The sequence below is a fragment of the Serinus canaria genome, chromosome 2 (assembly GCF_022539315.1).
Source record: "Serinus canaria isolate serCan28SL12 chromosome 2, serCan2020, whole genome shotgun sequence".
Lineage (NCBI taxonomy): Eukaryota > Metazoa > Chordata > Aves > Passeriformes > Fringillidae > Serinus > Serinus canaria.
The window spans coordinates 47,059,032-47,084,963 of NC_066315.1; the positions used below are offsets into that span (position 1 = coordinate 47,059,032).

A 25,932-nucleotide genomic window follows, 5' to 3' on the forward strand; every position below is an offset into this window, starting at 1 on the left:
ACCAAGTATTAGTATATTAAAATATTACTTGGAAAAATAAAGAAAATGTTTTTGTAAAGCTTTGGTGATTGTAAGTAACTGATCTGTTTCTCATATGGCAGTATTTTAGTCAGATCCTAATTTATCTATTAAAATTCTTTGTTTACTGGCAAAGTTTTTTATGGGAAGAGACCAGTATTTCCAAGTGTGTTGATGTGAACCATAATTTGGCAAAAATCTGCCTGTAATCTAAATGGCTTTTATTTTTTTAAAGCAAGTGATGATTCTGTTGCAGATTTTTTTTTCTATTCCATAAATTGGTTTTTTGTCAGTCTCATAACAAATGCTGTGAATTATTTTACTGGATCACTAATAGATGAATTCAGGAAATTTCATAAAGAACATCTAATGAAAGATTGTGCTCTGCATTGTGTAGGTGTCATTTTCACTTTTGAAGCTTTGTGGATTTTTTTGGTGGTTCCCTGCATAATCAATCCTCTCACAGTACTAGCTGTCTTCAGGCCATCTTTGCTGTATTCCTAACTGCATAAATAATTTTTTCAGTTTTTTTTTTCTTCTACCTTTTTTTTGTTTTATTTCTAGATAAAAATGTGGTTGCTGATTTTACACATACAAATATGTGTGCACATGCTCACAGACACACAGTTACTCAGTTGATATTTAGTTTTTTGTTGTAAGCTTGTTCATTGTGGTGATATCAGCATTTGAACCCTGTCCTTGTTGTTGTTGATGACAGGTCTGTAGATCACAATTTAGCTGCAATGAATGCGTCTGGCATTTTGGTATCAGAATAAGAATAATCAGTAATGTGTTAACTTGAACACATCTTAGAGAAGGTACCAAACTAGTGGATGTTTTATTTCTTAAATTGATTATCAGGTGGCCAGCACTTGTTTTGATGCTGCTCAACAGATTGTCCTGAGCTATCACATGCATGAGCAGGGTGTGAACTAAATGTTGTGCATCTTTTAAGCAATTAGAAGTCACATTAATACTGTTTCCAGTTCCTTAGCCCAGGATAATCAGGTTACACCATACTGCAGCATTGGTTTTTGAGGCCATCATTGCTACAAGCCCAGAGTGAGATTTAAAGTAGAGGCCAGTTTTTTGTACAGATAAATATGCAGTATGAATTTAAAACTGCTTCTTATTTCTTGTTGGCTGAAAATGTTAGTCTTGCCTGCTGTATCAAGAAATGCTAACAACTTTTTCAAGACGTAGGTTCATATTGTAACCAGAGTGATATTTTTGGATGGAGTATTTGTGGTCTAAATATCCAGTTGTAGTAAAGCCTATGTGACCCATTAAGTGTGATTCAATGTGATTGTTTTCCCTCTGGCTGATTTTGCAACAGTCAGTTCAGATCTTTCTTGTCAATCCATTTGAAACAGTTTTTCTTCCTTTTCCAGTTTTTTTGTTTTTCTTTACGTAGTGTGGCTGCTATATGCAACTGTTTCATTTTGGGTTTTGGATATTTTTCTCTTAAGGTTCTGAGCACATTTACTGATAAATTAGAATTTATACCATATTCTTGTCTTGAATTTCTCTTATTAAAGAGAATGAGCATCTTCTAATATTTTTTCTCACCTCTTATGGTGTATCTGATGGTATTTTCTAGTAATTTTTACCATAATGCAATACTTTAAGAAGACTGTTTAAATTTATCAGTGGCTGGAGGGGAGAGAGGCTGCTGAAGCCGACTGTTTAATCAAATTACTTTTTTCTGTTTGAGTTCTTGTCATACTTTACTTTCATCCTGATTTTTCTCTGTAGGTAGTTTACCGAGAGCACAAATTTGAGAACTCTTAAACTATCTTGGAATAGTGCTAATTTTCTGTCAGTGTTGATTTAAGCTATGTTAAGTTTGTAATGCCGTTTAATATAGTTCCTTCCCTCTGCTAAACTTGACATGAAAGTTTTTTTTGAGGGTCCTGGTTTCCTAATTTCACAGTAACTTCTAGCTTTTTATCAGTGAAACTTTGGTTTTGGTCATAGATGGAACCTTAAGCCAGAATTGTGCTGTTATCTTCAGACTGGAACCACATGTCTGTCAAAGTTAATGCAAAGTGCATAATTCTGGTTCTTCTCATGAAGCTTCTTCTTTGAAGGCTAAACAAATGTGTTTCATGAGGCAGAGACTTCCTCAGAAGGGCAAAAATGGTCTGTGATTCGAGGGGATTAAACTCAGCCTTCTGTGGAGTGAGAAGTAATGCAATGGAAGGACACAGCTAAATGTGGGCTGGATAAAAACATCAAGTGTCAGTTCTAACAGCATCTGGCTACGCTGTTTCACTGCTTGGGATATATGAAGTGGTGTTGCTTTCTGTATAAAGTGACAGCTTGTGTTTTTGAAAATAATCTGGAGGACTCCCAGGTGACATCTCAAACTGCAAGCAGCAGTGCCTTTTAAAATAGCAGTCTGAGGTCATTATATGTTGAATTTTGAATTTATGGGCAAGTCCAGAATTGTGGGTCCATTTGCTGTTGCTCAGATAGTGAAAAAATAGTAATTCAGTGGTCTGAAGTGGAAAGAAGTTGTTGGATGATTGTGGAACACTTTTCAGTACAGGACCATGAGCATTGTGTTAAACTGAACAACTCTGAAACAAACCACTACTGAAGTATATAATTATCAGATAAGCAGTTGCTGATGCTTGATCAGATCAAATGACATGGAGTAACGAAGGCATTCACAGCACACTTCCATCCGTTGTTCTTGCCTTCATGCACATTGCCTCTGTCATCTGTCTTTCAAAATAGAAATATTATGTGTTGTATTCACAAGTATGATAGGGAGGAATCTCAGGAATATTCCATGTTTGGCTTGTGAAAGATATGAGTGGTTCACCTGGGGTGTAATAATCCTGTAAAGAGCTGGTTGATATTTCATCTGTAACTATCTCATTGCACCCTGTGATTTAAATCTGTAAAACATTTACTTTCTCTCTGTGTTAAACTGTGATCCATTAATTTGCCTTCACATCTACATGACTCTTCTGATGACAAGATATTGTTGAAGTTTGTCCCACGCTGCAGAGTTTTAAAGGGAGCTGTAGGTTTTCTGAGAGGCAACTTCTTTGTCTCAAAAGTCAGCAATTCTCTTTTACCATCTGTTCTTCCTTGGTTTGATGGATGGAGACAGTTTATTGTCAGTTTCCGGTTATTTTTTGCTCTGCTGTTTTCCTTATTAGCTATTTTCATCTGACATTGATGAAGATTATTTGGTTTGTTTTCTTTTTGTCATCCAAGAAAATGCCTTACAAGACGTTGGCATAGTCTGTCAAAGAAGCCTTTGAGCACTTAATGTAATACCCTGCAGTAAAAACACCCTCTCTTCACGTAGGCCTGAATAACAAAAATAACACAAGAGGATTTTTAAGGACCTGAAGATGAGTTTTCTTGGCTCTGGGAGGAAATGTGATGGTGCTTTGCTTGATAGGTTAGCAACATAATGTTCAAGTTTATTGTAATTACTTCTAAGGGGATGTCCTTTCTGAACATTTTGGTATCTCCAGACTTCTGGCCAAAAATTTGGGGAATGTAAAAACCCTTTTGATGTTTGCACAGGTTTATGACTAACCATTCTTCAGTGCTCTCAGCAATGGTACTTATGAAAAGAAATCATATAATCTCTTTATATAGGTCCAGTGTATGACACTCCCAGGTCTGAAAAAGCTGAGGTAACCTTGTTAGTATGAATCTTCCAGTGCAGAAAAAACTAGCTTTAAACAAAATCACAGCCGCCTTGTTTCCTTGTACTCTGAAGCCTGTGAGGGAACTGCTGCAGAGGTTGGTTTGAGCAGGATAAAAGAAGCCAGTTGTCCCAATCCCCACCTATGTTCCATGGCAGCATTTGTGATGCATTGGTTAACTTGAGTGAAACTCCAGCAAAGTCAAACCTTGAAGAGCATGCTCTTAGTTGCTCTATCAAAACGGCTCCTATATGTAGGTTACTGTATCAATAAAAATAGAATTTTACATTTGCTTCTTCTGTAAAGTTGTGCCAGAATTTTTCAATTTTTGTTCTATTACTATCTTAGAATAAGTAAAATTTTTATTTGAATTATTATTTCAAGGATATATATTGTCCCCTGTTTCTTTCTGAGTAACTGAAACAAAAAAACTAAACCAATTACCACTGCAGGGCAATGTCTTCTGTCAGTGATTTTGCAATACCCACTTCTGCTTCAATGCAGGTAGACCTTAATCCAATAATGCACGGTGCTTACTAATCCACTTAATAGACTAACTCTGTCTAGTGGTTAAAAAACTGAATCCATGTTCTTAAGAAAAACATGCTGTGTTTCTGAAATACTGTTCTTGGTCTGTACAATATGATCCTTTTAGCCACTGTTGTTTAATAGTGAAGTCATTCTATGATCAGATTCTTTTTAGTGACTGAATGCAGAGAAATCAGTTGAGACCTGAATGATTGGGCCAGATTTTACCTTTAAATATTTGTCAAATTGAAACAGTTTGGCTCAAATTATCACAGCTATTTCAGTCTACAATAAGTAAAAGAATGTGATTTTTATATACTGTTTGGCTGTGCTTTGAAATGAGGACAGTGTCCAGATTTTTGACTGTGAATTTATCTGCTATGGTTGATTTATGTCAAATGGCAAGCATTCAGATAGCTGAATAAAAGTGACTCAGAGGAAGTATTTTATGAGTTTTGCAGATACTTGGACGGTTTGAGGTTCTACTCAGAAACAGCTTCTGCTTTAAGTAACAGTAAATACATTTATTCTACAACTATTTGAATGACATTTTTATATACCTGTCTAATTAGAAAGGAGTTGGGATTTACCATTCAAGGCATCAGCTGTGCTGTGTAATCAACAGACAAACTTCTAGACATTGTGTGTGTGTAAATATAAATATATATATATATATATGTATTCATATTCATTCTTGTTCCCTATTTTGGCACTCATATGAAGTTTTCTATTAGGTCTTTTTTCTATAAATAAACTTCATTTATAAGTAGTAATTTGCTTTTAGGGCACAGTGTAGAGTGGTGTAATTGTATTTCTAGTGCCTATTAAATGGTGTTGAGTGGCTGACTAAGACCAGGCAAAGATACAGACAGCAGGATAAGTAGGAAATCGGGAGGAGGATCATCATAATGACAGTAGCTGAAATCATATCATGGTACTAATTTGGTGAAAATAGCTCACTGTAGAGATGGATGAAGAGGTTTCCAGTTTTGTGCCTCCTGCAGTTTCTTGACTGTTCATCTATAGAGCTCTTTTAAAAGGCTCCAAAATAGCCCTCCTGCAAATCAATGTTAAGTAGCCATTTTGTGCTTGAAGTTTGTGTCTTGCTGAAATCCATGCCTTTGGTTTTTGAGAAACAAATTTTGAGTTTAATAGTGTGTGGGCCTGGCTGTGGATAGTTTCTTGTTTACTATTTATAACTTTTCAAAAACACATGTTGTGAAGAGGTCAAAATAAAGATTACTGTCAACTAGCACAATAAACTTTGGGAGGTAAGTGGTATTTCAAGGAAGCCCCACTGTTTGCTTGCATGCCTTTTTACAGAATCATGGAATAATTTGTTTGGATGGAATCTCTCAAAAGTCATCTGGTCCAACCACTGTTCAAGGCACTTTCATGTGGTTTCTCTTGAGCATCTGCTTTTGTCCTCTCTCAGGAGGAGGGTGCTGGATTGGATAAAAAAAGCACAGTTCCATTTTAGAGGCACACTTGATGATAGTGGTCTGGTGTCAGTTGCCTTCTTGAACTTGTGGTCAAATGTAGGCTCACTAGTCTGATTTATTAAAATTACTTGACAAAGGACTCAGTAGTCTAAGCCTTTCTAGAGACAGCATTGTCATGTAGAGATTCATCATGTAGATGAGATGCTGCAAAGGTATCTTTGCCATTCAGGTTTGTCATTTTGAGGTGGTTTGTTTTGGCTCAAAAAAGGCTAAACTGCAAAAATGCTTTTATACCATTTCAACCAGAAGCAGAGCTCAGGAAGATGGAAGATGTAGATAGTTTGATAGGACTCTGAAGTCTTTGTGAATCTAATACCTTTTAGAATTGGTATGTGGTTAAATTTGTGTTCTGACATGATTTGCAGTTGCTAATCAGGTGGTTAGGCCACTCAAAGTATTGGGTTAATGAGAAAGTGAAAATATTTTACCCCAAAGTAAATTTTTTTAGCCAAAGATGAAATTGATGAAAATTAACATTTGATTAAATGCATAAAATGACAGTTCTTATTTGAATTACACTAATGTGAATATGCAGATTATGAAGATCTTTCTTGGTGTTCGTCTTTTTAATAAACTGCTCCAGAAGAGTTAATGCAGTTAGTGAGTAAATCCATAGTTGATTATCTTATTCTTCTAGCATCTTAAAACTGACATGTTGTTGCATCTTTTCTTGGATTTTTTTTTTTTTGGTGTTGCTGAAAAGCAGGGAGACAAAGGCTTCCCTGTTACTAGCAAGATGAACTGCTGGCAGATACAGAGAACTTTTTCTGCTTACTCAAATAAGGCTGTTTGTCAATATGTGTACTTACCAGTTTCCTTAAAATTCCTGCTGTCAGCTTTAAAAAAATCTGTTTAATGTGTGTTGAATGTGATTAGTATTTAAATAAGTAAATTATTACAATGCAATTCTAATAATATAAAAAAAAGCCCAGTAGCCATGCTTCACTCCTTCATTGAATGTGTTGTCTTTTTTTTACTTGTTTATGTATTTCTTAGTGGTTTGATGTAGACATATCACATTAAGGTCAGGACATCCTCAACTAGCCAAGTGCAAAAATAAGCACTCAGGTTCAAGCTCTGGCTTCAGTAGAGATGATTCTTTTCTTACTTCATTCAATGGTTTTGGGGAGACTTTTCTTAACTTCTGTGTCCTCTTCATCTTTGTGCTTTACAGAACACTTTTATGGATTGGGCTCCTTCTTGAGAAAGTGCCCATATCCAAACATTAATAAAGTGATGGGGTTTTTTTGTTGGTTTTTTTTTTCCTTTGTGTTTTTCATGTTGTTATTTGTTGGTTTTTAATATGGAGCAGGATAGTGCTTACTAATTCTCCAGCTGCTTGGAGTATACTTCTGCAAGTAAAGTGAAAGAGTCACATCCTAGAGAGGTGTCACAGCTTAAGCTGCTTGTTTTTGTTCATGCAAAAAACCCCATATGTACTGTTCTAACAAACCTACTATCCATGCACTTCAGATGAAGCTTGAGGCTGGCTCTTCGTGGGTAAGAAGAGAGAGCGAGCCTCTTAGCACTTTTAACTCAACGGAAGGATAAAAGATAAACTTTGACACAGAAGTACTGCAGATTGCGGTGTCTTTTAGAGAAGTGGGTGTATATGCCCAATTTAGATTGGCAGTAATTGGCATGTATTTCCCCATAAAGTATCTATCCTTTTAAAACACCTGGGTTTGTCATGTCAGATATTGCTGTCATAATGCTATTCATTAATATATGAATAGTATTATCTGAGTGATATGGAAATCTCAGTTAATGTTACCTATTTATTACAAAGAAGCATAAACGTGCAGTTTCTCTTGCTTATAATAGTCTGTAGCCTCAATTTGCTGATTGTCCTTTTTTGGCTTTTGTATAATGCCTCTTTGTAGATAAAGTTCTGTGGTAAATTCTGCTACGTGGAGGTGCAAAAAGATGTAAACTCAGATGGGTTTTCTTGATACAGTGAGATGCTTTTAAATGAAGTGTCATTGAAATAGTTATTAAAAATAAACCTAAAAAAACCTGAGTAAGTTTTATTTTTCAGCTAAGACTAAGATAACTAGAGAGACTGTTTTTGTTCCTGTAGATATTATGTGTGACTTCTTGGTTAAATTGTATCTTGAATATGTTTATGCTTCTGAGAATGGAAGATCAAGGGTTGTCTCTTGTGTGCTTTTCTACCTGTTTAGTTCAAGCTGCTGTGTCATAGCAGTACTGTTGAGTGTATTTAGCATTCTTTCATGCCCAATAAATTGTTGTGCTCTTGTTTCTGATGTTTCTGGCTGCAGCTTTTTTGTTGATGCACTTTGGACCTTTTCCGGAAGGCTTTTTATTACTTACTGTTCAGAAACCATTTTTAGCTTTTTCCACATATTCTGACAAAGTGACTGCATATGTCAAAACATATGTATAGCTTCAGAGCTATCTGCTTCTAGCAGCAAGCAGAAGCTGTGGTTCTTTGAGCTATTCTTGGAGAAAGTGAGGACTTCATATGCTGGGTGTGAAGGTGGGAAAGTACCGAAGGGGAAGGTGAAAACAGGAGACATCGGAAACTTTTTGTATTGTTCTTGAGATGTAAATTTTGATTTGCAAAAGTAATTAGTAATTTAATTTCCATTGATAAAAAGGTGGAAAAAAGGTGACTGGGACAGATATACCTGCTGTGTGCTGCTCTCTTGTTTTGAATCCTGTGATTCAAATTTAGCACTGGGTGCTGCTGAAGAACTGGAATCCATGTGACTGGCTGGTGATAAGGTGGGCAGGAGCAGCAGAGAGCTGCGGCTCATGGAGGACCTTCCTCCTTGGCTGAATCTGCTAACAGGTAAATTTCTGTTCAGCCTCTGGCAGTTTGCTTAAAGAGGTTGTCAGATGGTACCCTGTGCCCCACAAGGATTTTTTCTTATCTTGAATCTGCTGAATACCACAGCTTTTTTTCATCAAACTTTGAGGTGACATCACTTTGGAATCAGAAAATTGCATGAAGTAGAGGTGGTATGATCCATGTTTCCCTAAAAGATTAGGATAAATGAGTTGCCACTTAACAGGCAGTTACGAAGCAGATTTGCAAGGGGCAGGCTTGTGACCGGTCTTCAGTCAGGTGTGCCTGGGACGTGGTGTGTAGACACTGTTCAGAATTAATTCAATTCCCTATATTCTACTTGAGCTTTTTGGAAATGCGCTGAATATTGAATCATGGGGAATTTTTGAAAGCATGAATTCTCTCTACCTCTTTTATCAGAAGAGGAATTTTTTTTTTTTTTTCTTCTTTTGTTACATGTGAGCTGGTGGGTGTTTGCTGTTGAAGCCTTCAATAAGTTTTGGTCCTGCCCTTTCTGTCATCAAGTAATCCATGCAGTAATCCTTGGGGTAACTCTTCATCTGAATCATGTGATTCATGTCTCACAAAGACAGGCACTGTAAAAGGTGAAGTGCAGAATTGTTTTCTTGCACAGATATGGTGATGCATTGGCTCACAGTCATTCTATGGATGTGTTGGCCTCTGCCGTTCTGAAGGGTTTTCTCACTTTTTGCCCTGAGAAGTTTCTGCACTGGGAAGTTGGTTCAGTTTACTGCTTTTAAAGGGTGCTTGGATTTAAAGTCTGTCTAAAACCACAGATGACTGAAAAGAATGCAAAAGAATATATAGAAGCTATTCTGAAGCTCTTTGCCCTCATTAGCTCTCTTGACATGTGTAATCCCAATCTCATTTACTTATAGAGACCTTGAGAGCATCTGGATTTTGTATTGTTTTTGATAAACAAAACCTGGATATGGAAATTATAGTTTTGTGTTTTGGCTGTTTTTTAAGAGTCTAGCAAAGAAAATTTTGAATACTTTGTTGGTAACTTATTTAATATAAAGTTTTGCTAAAATGCATTAAAACCTTCCTTTTTTACTTGCTTATATAAGTTGTTGTGTAATGCTGTTTTTGGGTGGTTTTTAGGATTTTTTTCAGCATGTCTCCATTTGCTCTTGGGCATATTTGAGTTTATGCATAATGACTATGACTTGTACTATGTTGACAATTTATCTACTCAAGCTTGTCGCAACTACTGTATTTTGCCTTTCAGAACAGGCTTTTTAATATCTCTGTTCTAATCCTGATAATTAGTAGTCAGTGTTGACCATAAATCAAAACTGAGCTCTATTGTGTATGCTCTGAACAAGATGAAGTAAAAAAGCTTTCTGCCTTGTCACAGGCATGTTTTTCTTGGCGCTTCTTGTTTGAGGATATAGGAAATGTAGTAGTTGTCTAATGTTGATCCTTCTCAGTTAAATGCACTGAAGTTGTAAAACAGTGTTTCTCCTATGTTTTAAGTCCAACAGTGATTATGGAAAGAAGCAAATGAAAAAAGATAGATGACTTAAAAGCTGCAATGTTTTGTGGGATTTTTTATGTTTATTTTTTCAGTAGTACTGATACATTTACTTTTATATAAAACTTGTATGCAAAAAGGTGCTCAAATATGTTGGTTTTTTATGAAGTTTCATGAGATCTGTTATATAATGACGCATTTCATGTAGGAGTATGTTTGCTATACACTCTGTCATCCTTCTTTTTCAGAATTTTAAGATCCAGAGGTACTAAATTCAGTTTCTTTTAAGACATTCATGTGTACGTGCCAAATGCTACTGAAAACAGCCTAACCATATTCTGCAGCATATTGCTGCCTGGGTCAATGGACCAATGTTAGAATTGTAAATAAAATGTGTTCAGTGGGTTATGAAATCTCTGAGGGTAGAAATGTGGTTGCAAAAATTGCATAATGTTGCATAGATTCTTTCAGGTTTATTTTCTTGAGTGGGATTCATTAATAGAATGGAATAGAACTAATTTATCATCCCTCCCTAATATCAGAGTCAATGGGTTGCTCCCAGTAATTATATTCCAAGGCACTAAAATTAGAGTTCTCAGCTTGGCTCTGGAAGGGAGAGTCTCTGCTATTTTGTGTGAATGCTGCTGCTTTGGTTGGCAAACCAGCACTGTTTTGATGGGGTCAGTAAGGTATCTTTTGACTCACTGGTGGCTGCTTTAGGCTATCTGAGGGCTTGAGGACTAAAAAGTGCTGTTCTCCTGTAGATGAAACAATGCTTCTGCACCTGTAGGGAAAAGAGGTAAACAGCAACAGCAACAGCTCTGTGTAAGGAAGCTGGAGTCAAAAGCATTAATACAGATATATGTGAAATAGAATATAAGGAAAAAACTGTTTTGGGTGTGTTCCTGTTTGGTTGAATAAAGCTTACTTCCTCACTCCCACTTCTGGGTGTGGGAGGGCAGAACCTAAAGTTTTGAGGAAAAGGGGAGAAGGGAGGTTTGTTTCCTTTCTGGATTGTATATAAATTATGCCCCTATAATTAGAAACTTTATGAAAAAACTTTGAGATAACTAAGACCAGCAAAGTGGTCATGCAAAACAGCTCCTTGAGACTGGGGAAGTATTCTGCATTCAGTTAAAATACTGCTTTGATCGCCTAATTCAGAATTATAGATGTTGTATGAAGTACTGGAGCTGTTTTCTTCCTTTACCTTTTGTCTGGTACCAGAATACTTGTTTTTGCTTGTGCATGGAAGTCACAGTGGTCAAGCTGCCTGTTCTCAGATCCCTTCTATTCTACCACCTCTTGATGACTCTCAGAGTATTTAAAAAGGTGCTGAAAACTAGAAATGTCAGGTAATTACATAGACACTGTTCCTGCACCTTTTTTTTTTTTTTTTGTAGAATTGTGTGAGTTTCTCTCCCCGGGAGGGAATATAAATAAGCTCTTTCTAGTCTACATTTGATGTTAGTTGGACAATTAGCACAAGTCTTATGGGCTACCAAGTCTCACTTGTGTGCTAGATGGTTGCATATGCAATTCATTTTCAGCTAAGATTTAAATTTATCTTTTAAGTAGATCTCCCAGTTGTTCCCATTTACTGGGATTTCATTCATGTCATGGGGCAGCCTTGGCAGCATGTGAACTCGATTTCTTTCAGAAAAAATATTAAATTAGAAGGTCCTATCAAGGATTACAGGTAATAGGGTCAGTTTGCTGATTAGAGTTCAGTCCATCTGCCTTGAGGCTTTCATCCAGAAAGAGAAAGAGTTAAGAGGGCTAAAAGAGGAACCTGTGCTAACTGCCTGGTAGGAAGGGATGGCCACTGGTGTCTAGAAAATCAAACTTGGTTTTGTCAGTTGTGGAATAACATGTGCAATAATAGAATTTATAAACTTTTTTATAAGTCTGTATTTGCAGTTAAGCCCATAATGACTGCTTACAAATGAGGGCAATTTTTCTGAGCATACCTGTTTCCAGTAAAAGTGTAAGTGTGGCCTTAGGTGTAGTAGTAAAATCTGAGTTCCTGTAGTACAACTTTTTATGCAAATTTTGCAGTGTTTGGCTTTTCTTGTATGTAGGAAGTAGTTTGTATTTTCTGTTAGGTGAGTGTGATTTCTTTGAAAGGATATAAGGAAATAAGATGTCTAGTACAAGCTTTGGATGTCTGGGGGATTTTTATGTGTAGAAACTCTGAGAAACCATAAAAGCACGTGGCATGTTTAACATGCAGGGTGTGAGCTATAACTTGAACATTTCAATTAGCCAATGCACTTCTGACTGCATTTTATGAATAGATTACTTTGTCAAGTGTTACAAACTTCTCAGTGGTGAAAGATTCAAGCTTGTTCATCTTAATTCAATAAATGTCAAGGTGCTTAGCATAAAACAGGTTAAGACTTCAAGGTTTGCTATGGGTTTGCTGCATTTGCTTTTCCTAGTGAGGAAATCAGCAGATAGTCTCTCAGATGGATGGTGGGATTTTAATGATTGCCCCAGTCCCAGGTTGTTCCCGTTTGTGATGTTTCAAGACGGTTGAGTAAGTATGAAGACAGATACAGGAACATAGGTGTGGTGTCACTGTGGTAGGCTTGAGGAGCTTACACTTATTTGTTAAGTAATAATTGTATAGTCATAATGATCTTTAAGATAAGGAAATTGATTCTGACAGCAAAGAAACCAGTAAAAAGCTCTTAAAATCTAGTTGGTAATAAAAAAAATACCAATTTATTTTGTGCTACTGTACAAATGCTGTGAAATGAATGTAGCTTGGAGCAGATCTGACCTGATTTGAAATAACAAATTTAATGGTAAAAGAGTATCTTGTATCAGAGATACTCTTGTATCAGAGTCACTATAGCAGAAAATGGCTTTTCCATTTCTTCCTGTGCTGTAGACATCACTGTTGATTATCACATTAGGCATCTTATGTAGCTTATTGTGGGCTATTTAAACTTAAATAAGAACTTTAAAAAAGCCAGACTTTGGGACTGAAAGATGCCATCCAGGTCACTTTGTGGTTTCTCCCAGTCATGGTAATTATCTCTTTTAATCATTGAAATGAAGCTTTTCAAGTTAAAAAACTCTGTGGGCTCCTCTCACCAAGACAAAACAAACCCAAAATACCTAACCTGGGAAAATGTATTTTGTTGGAGTAACTTTACTGCACTTGGTACAAGGACTTCAGGAGTGGTAGTTGAAGTACTTTATTTTTCATTAAACGTTTCAGTTTAAATCTTCATTGTTTATCTTTTAAAATGGCTCCTTTCAGGATCAGAGCTTGGTAAGTTTTAGGAAGAGTTTTGTCGCAGGAATATGCAAACATCTTATCCAGTCCTGCAGAATTGTTTCAAGCAGCAGAAAAGGCACAGCTTGTGGTCATGATAGGGAGGACAGGAATACACATCTTATATTGTTTTTGCAGGGAGCTAGGGACCCCCTGGATACTCCTTTTCCAGTAATTGGGCAGTCAACTAACAGAGAAGGATAATTTTTACTTTTTGAGTTAAATGGTATGGTTAAAAGAAACAGTGCAGCATCCTGATAGAGATTACAGCCCTGCATCTCTGATTGAGGGGATAGAACACACAGAACATGTTGTGAAATGTAACTCTGGTGTACAAGTAGCAAGTTGGGTCCAATTACAAATAACTTCTGTCCGTCACTTCAGTACCTGAATTGCTTCTGGAGCAGTTTAGGCCTATAATTCAAATGAAGCCTTATTACAGATGAGTGCAGAGGAAAAAATTAATCCTAATGGAAATTTGGAAGAAAAGATTATGTTTTGCAGGAGTGATAGTGCCAGCCTTGGTCTTCATTTTACAGAATAGAAGAATTAGGTTCTAACTGTAAAAAGTAGTTAACTTGAAACACATTATAGAAAAAGGAGATTGTTGTGGTTGTTTATCGTGAGTTTATTTTTGGAAAGAAAGCTATTGGGAGAAGAGGGCTTATTGATGTACACTGATGTACCCAGCTCAGCACAACATATTTTTGCTGAAGTTTAAATCTTGCCTAAAACCATTTTCCACAGCTTTCCAATTGATTTTTCTGCAGGACTGTCTTACTGCAGCATATAACTGGATGCTGGGGTCACTGATGAAGATCTCCCAGTATTATATTCGATTTGGGACTCTGTCCATGATTTTTCTCTGACCACTGTGCATGACTTAGGTGCTTCACTGTTGAGAAATCTTGTTCAGAAGCAGATAGATTTGGGCTGCCTATGTGTAACTGCTGTTTTCACATATAGTTAGCAGTTTATTCTTCAGTTTTATTCAAACTGTCTTGTACTTTTTGAGCACTTACCAACTTTCTCTTCTCACAGTTCTCCTCATTCCAACCCCAGGTTTTCTGTTGACTCTGGTATTTGCCTGCATGCTAGTTTACCTTTGGATGGATATTGATGTTTGAGACACCTTACAGTGCAGCATAATGACTGAATCTGATGGCTTCATCCTTTTAATTCCCTATCTTTTAGGGTGCTTAGTTACATTCTCATTTTTCTGATGCTGACTTGGCTGTTGTTTTGCCTGTACTTTTGAGATCAGAGTTCCCAATAGCACTATAGGTATTCAAGTACAAAAAACCAAGCTGGTTTTTTCATCATAGTAAATTTGAACGATAGCTGACGTTACTGAAATGGTAAAAGCATCCCTATTCCCCACTCTTTTTATAAGGCTGTTATACTACTAGTTGATAGAATTTGGAAATGGCCAGGAAAACCCCAGAACTGGATCTTCCTTTTCAAAAGTGTTAAATTCAGCAGAAAGTCCTTGTCAGTCAGTGCCTTAGGTACAACTCTATTTTGGAGTTCCATATGCCATCTGGCTGCTTTTTTCTTTTTAGTATCAATACCTGTGAATTTCTTTGAATGGCTGTTTTTTCCACCAGCTAATGGGATTGGTGGCAAACTGTCTTTTTCTAGGCTTCCTTCAATCATTTCAGTGTTGATAGATCTGTAATGTGACCAGCATAAAGTTACCTCTGGGACCAGAGCTGCTGTCTTCAAGACTTCTGGGTCCTTTGAGAGGTTTCCCATCAGAACATGGCAAGGATGATGTGCATTGAAGATGTTAATGGATAAAACACTGTGAAGAAAGAAGACTACTTTTTGATTATGGCTCTGGGCTCGCTGTTAGATTTGTTTATTTCGAGGTCTGTGTTCTTCTCATTTTCCTCTAGCTTTTCAATAATTGCACATCTTTCAAAACTATAAAACCTGGATGTGTATTTTCATTTAAGTATCGGGTGCTTGTCAGCTGCTTTTCCTAGACCAGGTTATGGTGGCTTTTAGGTAAATGAGACTTGCGTACTTTCCTTACGGAAAGAACTACAAAACCAAAACACAAACACAAAAAACCCAAACACACACAAAACAAAAACAAACAAACCCACATAAAACCAGCCCAAAACATAAAAGGTTTGCTTGTTTAATGAAAAACAGAACAAAGTGAAGTGAGAAAAAATTATACTGTGCATTCCATATGTGGTCAGCCTCCTTTTGACTAGTTCTTCTGTAGAGCTTTTTTTTTCAAGTCCCTGATTTTTTTTACAGATGCTAGAATTCTCATTTTATGCTGTTTATTAATGCAGTGGACAACTGTTTAAAGATGCTTGGATAGGAAAATTTACTTGATGTAGAGGGTGTCAGTGGCATGAGTAAGAGTATGGAAATGATTCTTCATAATTTTTAAGTACTGGAAAAATCATAATATCCTCAGTGGCGTTTATCAAGTGTCCTTCTGGTTTACTTAGAAAAACTGTGATCCAGCAATAGCAGCTGTTCCTCTAGGCTGAAGTTCAAATTTTAACCTGGCCTAAGTCTGTGCTGCTGCTGAAAGAACTAATAGCACTTGGCCTGAATTGGATTAGTGTGCAAATCCAGCTGGAGTGTTTTCTGGGAGCTGCAAGGAATGTTAGTTTTCAGTCTGCTTGCAGCACAGCAAAGGAAAATGTGTGTCAGCACAAAGGAGGAATGGCTTGGAGGCTGGGATTTAATTTTTTTTTCAGTGGCAGTACTGGTTGATATGATAGTCATATGAGGCATTTGTTTCAGAAAGTTGTCAAACTGAGCCTTGGTTGCATTGAACTAATGTTTTGACTAAAAGTCATGAGCATTATGTAATGTTGTGGTTGTAAGGAAGGATCTGTGTTTGTCTGAGATTTTTTTCCTTGAAGAATTTTGACTTCTCTAATTGGAAGAGCAGTGTATCCTGTGGATAACTCCCTACTAAAATACTAAATGAGGCTATGCAGAAGTCAGTCTTGTAGGGTGGAATTGAAAAATATTACTAGATAAATGGTTAAAAAATTTTTTTGTGAATTCTGTATACATCTGAAATTTTTGCGAGCTCGGGGGAAGAGCACAACATGTAGCACTGTTCATCTTAAGTCACACATCAGATCAGCTGATATTAGTGGATGTGTGTAACTTTGGCAACATCCTTTTGAATTGACACTTTTTTTAAGCACTGGTTTTTGCAGCTCCTGCTCGGTGTGGTGTAGGATGAAGGGAAATATTTGTTCTTGGTTTTAAAAGTACAACTTAAATGTTTGTAAATGACACATCCTTTAGCACTGTGCAGTCTTGGCTTTAAATTAGTGGTGTGTTTCCAAATCAGGATGTCTGTTTCCAAATGAAACATTTGTTGAATATGGAAATCTTAGTAGTATGCATTTTCAGTTGGCTCCCCAAATGGGGAGCTTTACATATAAACTATAGATAAGTAACTACATGTTAATCAAGTCTATCTCACTTGGACTTCCATGCCTCACTGAAGTTTAATTTAATTTCCTTTTTTTTTTTTTTTTTCCCCAGTCTTATTACTAAAATGACTATTTTGGGAGAAATATGTATCTGATATGTCATTTTGGACAGCAAACTTGAATATGAATATGATAATTGCTCAAATGAATTTTTAAAGGTGGCACATGAGGTGTGGGAAGATTTTTGCTGTGGGAGAGTAACATTAGACTTCTTCAATTCAGATTTTGAAGTCCAGATGAAACAAAAATGCATAGTCATGCAAAGGTGGTATCATTGTATTCTAATTTAAGGAATATAGAAATTATGAGACTGTTTCATGTCCTTCTAGCCCTATAGAGGCAAATAACTTTAGGGTCCACAGTGCAACTCAGCCTTAGCATAGCATAAATATTGAAATAAAAGATGAGGTGAAACTGTTTTATATAAAACTGATGTTTTATATAAAAAGGTTAATTTAGAGGGATACCATTACATTGTCGTGGAGAAGAAATTGCAATATGTCTTTATTTTTTGAGGTCTTAGAGATATACACTGCTAGCAAAAGTGTGGAATATATATGAAGTTGTTAACTTAAAGGAAATTAGCTATTGGCAAGTATTTGTTCACCACTTTTCTGCTACATCAGTGCCAGGCAGAGCAGAAAACAATAGCTGCAACTCAGCAGGCTTGAGAAAGAAAATTTCTGAGTATGTCAGATTTTCACTTACTTACATGTTAGAGGGGTTTTTTTGCATTGTATTTGACTGAATGATTTAAGAATTTAAATGAAAAATATTTTAAGAATTATGATTTGTATCTCTTTTAACTAAACTCATTCTCACCTTCTATAAAGGACAAGCCTATCACTTACCAGATTCAGCATCCTTGACTCTGGGCTGTGTCCTCTGTAGCTGGCAGGAATTCCAGGATTCCTGATCCACCTCCCATGTCTGTCCTTCAGACTTATCCACTGCAAAACATAGCTAGCATTTTAGACAGGTCTTAGGATATGACCTTATTAGACCTGTCCATTTTCCTTTCCACTTTGTAAACGGATGCTTCTGTTGGCTACAAAAGTAGCTCAGTTTTCTTCTAGACTTAGAAGAAAACTGAACAGTGCTGGCAGCAGTTTGGAAACAATGGTTTAGCACTTAAGCAGAACAGTTCTTACCATATTAAAAAGGGTGTAGCCTTGACAACACAAGCTTATTCACACCCATTTTAGAGCTAAAATACCCATTTTTACAATTCCAGTGGAGGCTGTCTTAGGGAAACAAAAGCATGTTTTGCCAAGGTTGCTTAGAAGTGGCAGCAATGTATCCAGGAGAGCACATCTCTGTGATCCTCTTGTTCCTTGGTTGGCTAACACCAGACCAAAGAAGCAGAATTATCCTAATTTGCAAACAACATTGCCCTAATTTTCCATTCCTTATTGCCACAGGAATCACATCACTGGGGTGTATTTTCAGAATTCTGTCTAGCTGTCTTTATCTTCCTCATGCAGTTGTGCCAGTTAAGGGGTTTGTCATAACATAGTTTCCTGTTATAAAAAGTGTTTCCAAGGATATTAAAGAGAGAAGGCAGCAAGAGGGAAAGTGTAAGATATTGAAAGAAAATGTTCCTACCACAAAAAATATTTTAAGTCCTCTGACAAAGTTTGGTGGATTTGCTTAATAGCAGAGTGTCCCAACTGGGCTATTTTGAGAACACTCAATATACTTCCAGTAGCTTTTATTCTGTAATGGTGTAAATTTTCAAGGGAAGATATGATGAAAATTTAAATAAGTCAGTATAAGTTCTCTTTGTACTCTTCTCTAGAGACTTATTAGGTTCCATGTAAATAAAAATAATTTTGGTTTTTGTCCTTCTGAAATTTTTTGTGATACTTATGCCTTAGATGTATCAGTTTGATGGTGTTTTGAGGCAGATGCTGCCTAAAGTGCTTCACCTTTCTTTCCTTTTGCTCAGGTTGTTGTGTAGAGCGTCTTGTTCTTGAGCTGCAGGCATGCCACACTGAGATGTTGACCCTGTATCTGTACCAAGTGTTTTAATCTTAAAGATTAAGTAAACCCCATCACTCTTTCTTATTTCTTCATTAGCATTTTGATAGCTGTGTCAGTTTTGTTTTTGTCCAAGTAACGAAAGAGCCTACTGTGATTAATCTGTGATCACTGTTTATTAACATACTTTTTATTCTTTAGTCAGCAAATATTAGCAGTTACGTACTGGAAATCCTGTACAATTGGTTGTCAGCAGTAATGTAGAGATGACAAATTTCATGTTCCTATAATCTTCCCTCCCTTTTTTTTTTAAATAATTTGTATGATCAGGAAATTCAATTCTCTTTATCCCTGTATTTGCCTCCAGAGAGTAAGTCCAGTTCTGCAGCAGTGGTGGTCTCAGATGTTTGCCTTAAACAGAGCATCGTGCTTTATCATTTTTCATTATAGGTTCTGTTCCTCTTGACTAGATTTTTCAAGCAATAATTTTTTTTCTTCTCTTGTGAAGGCTCTTTATTTTTGCTTTGCCAAAGCCTGTGAAAATTGACATTATATCCTGGTTATGAGATTTCACCATAGAAGATTTGTCCTGGAACTCTTCAGCTTCTGTAATTTCCAATTGAATTCTTTAACCCAGTTACTTCACAGAGAGCTTGTGCATTGAGACTGCCCATGTAGGTCAGTTTTTACAACTTCTTGTTGATTGTAATGTCTTAAAGCTGCATTGCAGTATGACTACAGCCTAATCAGACATAGGAGTTTTATTTCACCTAATGCAGAAAACAAAGCACAGTAAGCTTTGGCAAGCCTGGACTGCAGCTGCTAATGGTGGGCTTGTGATGTTGAAGCTCGGATTGTTACGTTTCAGCTCTTCTTGGTACTACATAAGAGTAGACCAATGCCTTGCAGTGTTTTTGTCATCTGCAGTAATGTTGAAGAACTGGAAGTGAAGAGAAACTCGTGATTTTAGTTCCTTGGCTTTACTGGGCTGCAAATTTTTGTCCAAAATGCTGAAAGATTTCTTTCCATGCTTCATGTTAAATAAGGTAACATGTCCTATTTTAAATGGCTACTTTGCAGACACACTGTTTATCAGTAGCAAAGCCTGTATATCCAATTAGAGGAAATAAGACTTTCTTCAGGAAGTGCCACAAATTCTTTGCCTTGTGAATTGTTAGAGATTCTTTTGTGACAGAGAAGAGGTCTAGTTTTAAAGGCAGATTTTTACGCTTACCCTTGTAAAGAGAGGAGAGTATTTGACTTAGCTCATCTATCTGGTGTCATCTCCCCCTCATTTTCCCATCCTGAAGCCCTGTGTCCCCTAGTTTGCTGGATTGCTTCTTGCTTCACATGCTGTGTTGTGAATTCTAGTGCAAGAGTTGGATTGGAAGTAGGGGACCATTTTTCTTGGCAGTAGCCAAAATTTCACCTGTGAGGTTAAACCACTGTTTCATGGCAGCTTTAATGTGTCAGTTGTAGAAAGCTGGACCTGCTTCTGCTTTGAGAGGAAACACTAGTACTTGGAAAATGCTGTGTAGAATCTGTTGCAATATTCTTCTGAGGTATTTCCCATCCCTGCTAATGGCTTTTCTGAGTTATTTAAATGCCATCTCTGACAAGAATGATATACTAAGAGTCTGCCCTCAGTTATTGCACTTTAAATTCTGCTCTAAGAAAATTGATTAAATTGTCTTGCTGTATCCTAAATGCTGAAATTATGCTGCTGTTGATGCAGCTGCTGACAGGCAGAAATGGATTTATTGCTGCTAGACTTCCCTGTTCTGTTATGCTAGCAGCATCTTTGTGGCTCTAACATATGTTGCTTCCATAATTTATGCTTCACATTCAAGTTGTGAAATGGTGGAGCTTTGACTTTCTTCCCCTTATAAATGTCTGTAAAAGACAGAGTTGATAATTTGCAAGATTTCACATGACGCCATCCTACATGGAAAAGCAGATATGTGGTAGCAGCGTGGTCCTGCTCCCATCCTCCTCCTGACAGGTTTCATTTGGATGTTCTTACATGTTTATTGGACTGTTGGTTTGCATTTTGTAGAGCACTGAAGGCAGGAACTAGCCTTTACGAAAACTTCTAAAATCAGACTTGAAATTAAAAGCATCTTGTAGTCTCCATTTTTGTGGTTGTCTATAATGACACGGCAGAGCATCATTTCCCCTTGGCAAGAGGACAGTTCTGTCATACCAGTTGCCGTAGTTCAGGCTCTGATTATTCCTGTAGCTTCCCTTCTGTATGAAAGCAAAAGCCTGCATGTTACAGTGCCATCAAAGCCATTGCACATTTGCATAAAGCTGCAGGTGCTGTCGTGCACGTAAGCTGTGAATTGTACAAGGATGAAAGAAGATGAAATACATTATTTTTTATACCTTCTGACAAGCTTTTTGCCCTTCTTTGGGTCGCCAGCATCAAACTAATGGGATTATATTTTAAGCAAAATCTGTCACAATAATTAGAATTTATAAAATTGAAAAATTCCATGAAAAAACTTCCTCACCAGCTAAAAATAAAATATGGCTTTGATGTAAACATTCTGTGTAAGTAGGTTGTGGAGAAGTACAGCATTTTTCTGTTGACTTTGATCGCCTTGTGATAACTCTTTGTGGCTATCAAATGTGCTATCAAATGCACTTCATCACAGAAGAAACGTTTTGTTGGATATCTTCATTCTGCAAAAGCAGTGAAGCAACTGCAGCTTATGCTTGACTGTATCAAGGAACTCAAAATACAGATGTCTACTTAAAATGCTGTGGAAGCTTCCAAAAACCCTGTGCAATTTGTAGAACCCTTTTTACCACGGGACTTACTGGCAGCTTTTCTCTAATGAGCTACTAGTCCTACTAGGACGAGTTACCTTCTCTCAGCCATCAGAACTAGCAGTTAATGCTTCTTTTCGACCTGCAGATTTTGCTGTGTCTGGTTAATAGAGACAGTGGCAGAGACTAGGCCATCTTCTTGGTGATGGTATATGAAGCAAATCACTTTGAGTAGTTTAACTGAAGTCTCAGCTTCCAGTGCTGCAAAACATTTTTTTTTGCTGGTGGGTGGTTCCTTTGCACTCTTATAGTCCCACCTGGAGTTTGGGAAAGCAACTTTAAATTCCTAAATACACGTAGCACTTATGGTCGTGTTCCCAGTGGTGCAGTTGACTGTCACAAGTCATGAGCTTGAAATACTGTTTCAATGGTAGATAGCCATGTGATTGTTAGTGAAGAGTAGAAAACTTCTGGTTATTTCTGCAAGAGTAACTTAAAATGAAGAGGTAGGAAGTCATGCAGAGAGCATGCTGAGAATGTTCGAGATTGATTACTCACCTTGTTCACTTGATATGTTTAATAAGCTCTCATGTGAAATCAGAAATCTAAGAATGCAAGTCATGCTGGTTTTGGGGCTTGAGTTTTAGCAAACAAGATACTAAAAATATAGTAGAAAACCGATCCTGGATTTTTAGAATGATGTGGTATCTAGAAGATGTGATGCACAATTGAGGGGGCATGATGTGGCATCTAGTGTTTGCACTATTGAGAGGGGCAATATATGAGTGAGAAAACTGCAGTGTCCCCAGAAGTTACAAATAAAGCTGGAAGAAAGAAACCTAGGTTGGACTTCTGGTCCATTTTTCTCATAGATATTTGAGTGTTAATGGCAGGGGCTAGAAAGTTGGAGGAGGTAGGAAATATGCTACATGCTCAATGTGCCACAGCAATGAACAGTGAAAAAAGTGTCATTAAGGGTAACAATTCACTTTTGGTATTGCAGGGAGCAGATGCTGGCAATTTAAGGCTTTTTGTAGTAATAAAGTCATAGCAAGAACTGATGGAAACGAGTTAGCTGTGAGTAGATTTTCTATCTGATTGTCACAGATTAGGATTTCTGGCTCATTTATGAGGAGGGATTTGGAGATGAAGGTGAAAGATTTATGTAGTTCAGTTGAGCTACTTATTTTTTTACCTGAGCACTGCTTTCCTCTATTCACACGGATTGTACACCATTGTTCCAGTATTTTAGTTGTTCATTTCCTTTGCTTACTTGCTTTAGTACTATTCTGGAGACTATTTACATGGTTTGCAAACCATCCCAGTGATTGCCAGTGGTCTCCTCTGACCCTCAGAACTAGCTTTGATCTATGTGTTTGAGATGTAAAAGAGGAGACTGAATGTGATTTTTGGTTTTTTTTTCCTTGGTCTTTCTTCTCATGTTAACAGTTAGTCTTATATGTGTAGGAAAGAAGGAAGGTACTTGATCAGTGTTTTGTTCACAGAAGAAAACATTTTGCTATCTAAGGTTAGTTTAAAGTGATGTGCTGTGAGCCATCTTTACAAATATGCTAATGGTCAAGAGGTAATTGTTATCCCAAGTGTATAAGAAGAGTTCCACTCTATTTGTACAACTATTTAGAAATTCATGGACTTGAGAAGAGTTGGAACTTTAGCTAGTCCTGTGAGGGCTCACAAAAGGTATTCCTTCACAAAAGTATGTTAGTAAATGTATGTGCTTATTTCTACCAACAAGAGTGGCCAGCTTCATGTGTTTGAATGTGACTATACAAACGGTTTGATAAAATGTTAACATTTGGAAACACTAAGTTGCTCATAAATGTGGGGCGCAAACTAATGAAGAAAAAGAACAATATTCAGAATTTGAAACCTATGTGAAATATTTAGTGGGAGAGCAAGGGCAAGATAAAAGTAGTACGTGGATACCAGAAATAATTAACATTGTGAATTCAGGATTACCCTGCTAAGGAAATATTTTTCCTTGTTTTCTTCTTTTTAAAAACAAATTTCTAAAAATTGATCATTCTAAATTAGGCACCTAGGTGCCACATCATAATTCATTAAGTGATTGGAAGTTGTTGCTGTTGAAAAGTTTCTATTACATTGCATTGCCAGCTCATGCAATGGTCAAAGGGCAAAATCTCATTAGAAGTGCTCACTGAAAATGGAAAGATGCATTTTATTTGAGATGTACCACTTTGTTTCTGTAAAGGCAAATTAAATTTCATTTGTTTGGCCTTTTCCCTTGTGGTTTTGTTAGTCATATTCAAAGCCTGTTGCATCCGTGGAAACTGATTTCCCAGCCTTTCCAGTAAGCAATCCTTTTAGGTAATTTTGGGAAGGACAGAGGTTTTTGTTTGGCTGGGGAGTTAAGGGTGTTTCATGTGTGTGGGTGTTTGGGGGATTTGGGGGGGTTGTTTTGGTTGGGGTTTGAAATTTTTAATTTTTTTTTTTTTTTAACTTCTTACCATACTTCTAGTGAAAATTAGAATATTTTAGTGTGTTCAAAAAGGCTGATAGAATGTTCACTTACAGTTGATCTCTCTAATTCTGCTTTCACAGTAGTCATCAGAGAAACTCTTGTTTTATTACAGTGAAGCAGCACAACATCCTGTAGTACAATATTAAATGTTCCAGTTAGAGTTTTTACCTACAGTTTCAGTGCAATTGTTTTATTTGATGTTATAGCCTCTTACTGCTCTTGCAGAAGTTGACCCTTATATGGTCTAAGGCACAACTGCATCCAGGAATGGTGCATTGATGAAGACTCTTACATGTGATACCAATTACTGCTAGCAGTTAAGCAGTTTAAACTGTTATAATCTGCACTGGCTGATTAAAGTTAGCATGATGGGTAAGGATATCCAGGATGCTGGGCACCTTTGGGAACAAGATTGAGCATAAATATCTTTAGCATACTTTCTTTTCACTAATTTCAGCTCAAAATTCTCTTCACATTCTTGCAGCTGTGAGGGCAGTGAAGGGTGAGGAGTGGAACAAACCTCAGCTTTCTCAGGGTGTAATGCTTCAGCAGTTCAGAGACTGCTTGGGATGGAGTGCCACAGCTGCCCAAGCTGTCTAGGACAAGCTGCTGGTTTTCCATTACACTCTTTTGAAGCTGAAAATCTTATTTCCATATGTTGAATTTCAATTACAACTTGACAGGCACTCATTTTCAGGAGAAGTGGTAGTTGTCAGTGTTTTTCACCTGAAATTCTTCAGCATATTAAGACCGGCAGTAACCCTAATAGAAAGGAGAAAGAAGGAGCAGCCCTTTTTGTATACTCAAGTAGAATCTGATGCTAAAATCTTTCTTCAATACTGTAGTAGGGTGTCTTTTACAAGATTAAGGTCAAGTTAAAAAGCAAAGGTCACTGAAAAGATATGAATTGTACATTTCAAAACCAGAGCCACCCTCTTGAGGGCTTCAGTAGGGTGGATAAAAACCTTCCGTTTAACTGTAATGATGTCTATCTCTTGAGTGGGGTTGCGAGATGGAGGTTAAGCTTTAACCAGGATACATCTATGAGAATGGAAAGCTGAGCATTTCAGAAGCTTCTTTCTGTTGCCGAATTGGTTGGGAGGCCCCTCAGCTTCAGCTGACGCTGCCCTTTTAGTCTTGCAAATGCAGAGTAGAAAACCTGTGTCTTTTATAACCAGATTCGGAGGCATAGTTTGTAGGCGTCTTATGCATCTGACCACAGAAAAAGGCAAAATGTGCAGGGCAGTGATGAAATCTTGTCAGCAAGCATGTCCCTCCTGGCTTGCCTAAACCTGTCCTGATGGGGTTAGTGTTCATTGCTATTTTGGCACCCATTCCTTGAGTACCTATCTCCTTTTCCATCAGCCTGGCTGTAGGCAGCCGCTCCTCGCTGCTCGCAGCACGGGTTAGCTCATCTGTCCAAGAGGGTGGGGTTTGAAGAGCAAGCACTGCTGAGAGTGGAGACAGCCAGCAGGGGCTCTGGTTGCAGTGTTCCATCAGCTGCTAATCCGTTTACAGAGTAGCTAATGAGATTGCTCTGCTTGGTGCTGCAGACACTTTGTGCTACACCACTGTAATCGAGATGGCTGCTGTCTGTGAGCCAGTTCGTGTAGGAAACCCAGATACCTATTACAGGGGAGACAGCTCCTGACTGCTTTGTTACATAACTCTCTTGCATTAACTCAGGACATTTATCTCATGATGGGGTTGGAAGTTTTCTCATTTCAGTCTCAAAATCAACACAATATTTGTTGGGGCTGGAGTGATTAGTGCTTTAGTTAAGTTTTACCTTTCAATTATGGACCCAGTTCAGCTCATTTTCCTTCCTCACTGAAAGCACATGGTTGGCCTTTAAATTTGTTAGCTTGAAAGCAAAT

General features: G+C 37.3%; 1 protein-coding gene across 1 annotated transcript in view; it reads left to right on the forward strand.

Moving 5' to 3' along the window:
• SEPTIN7 (septin 7) overlaps positions 1-25,932 on the forward strand; it is a 63,041-nt gene that overhangs the window by 9,304 nt on the left and 27,805 nt on the right. The window lies entirely within an intron of this gene.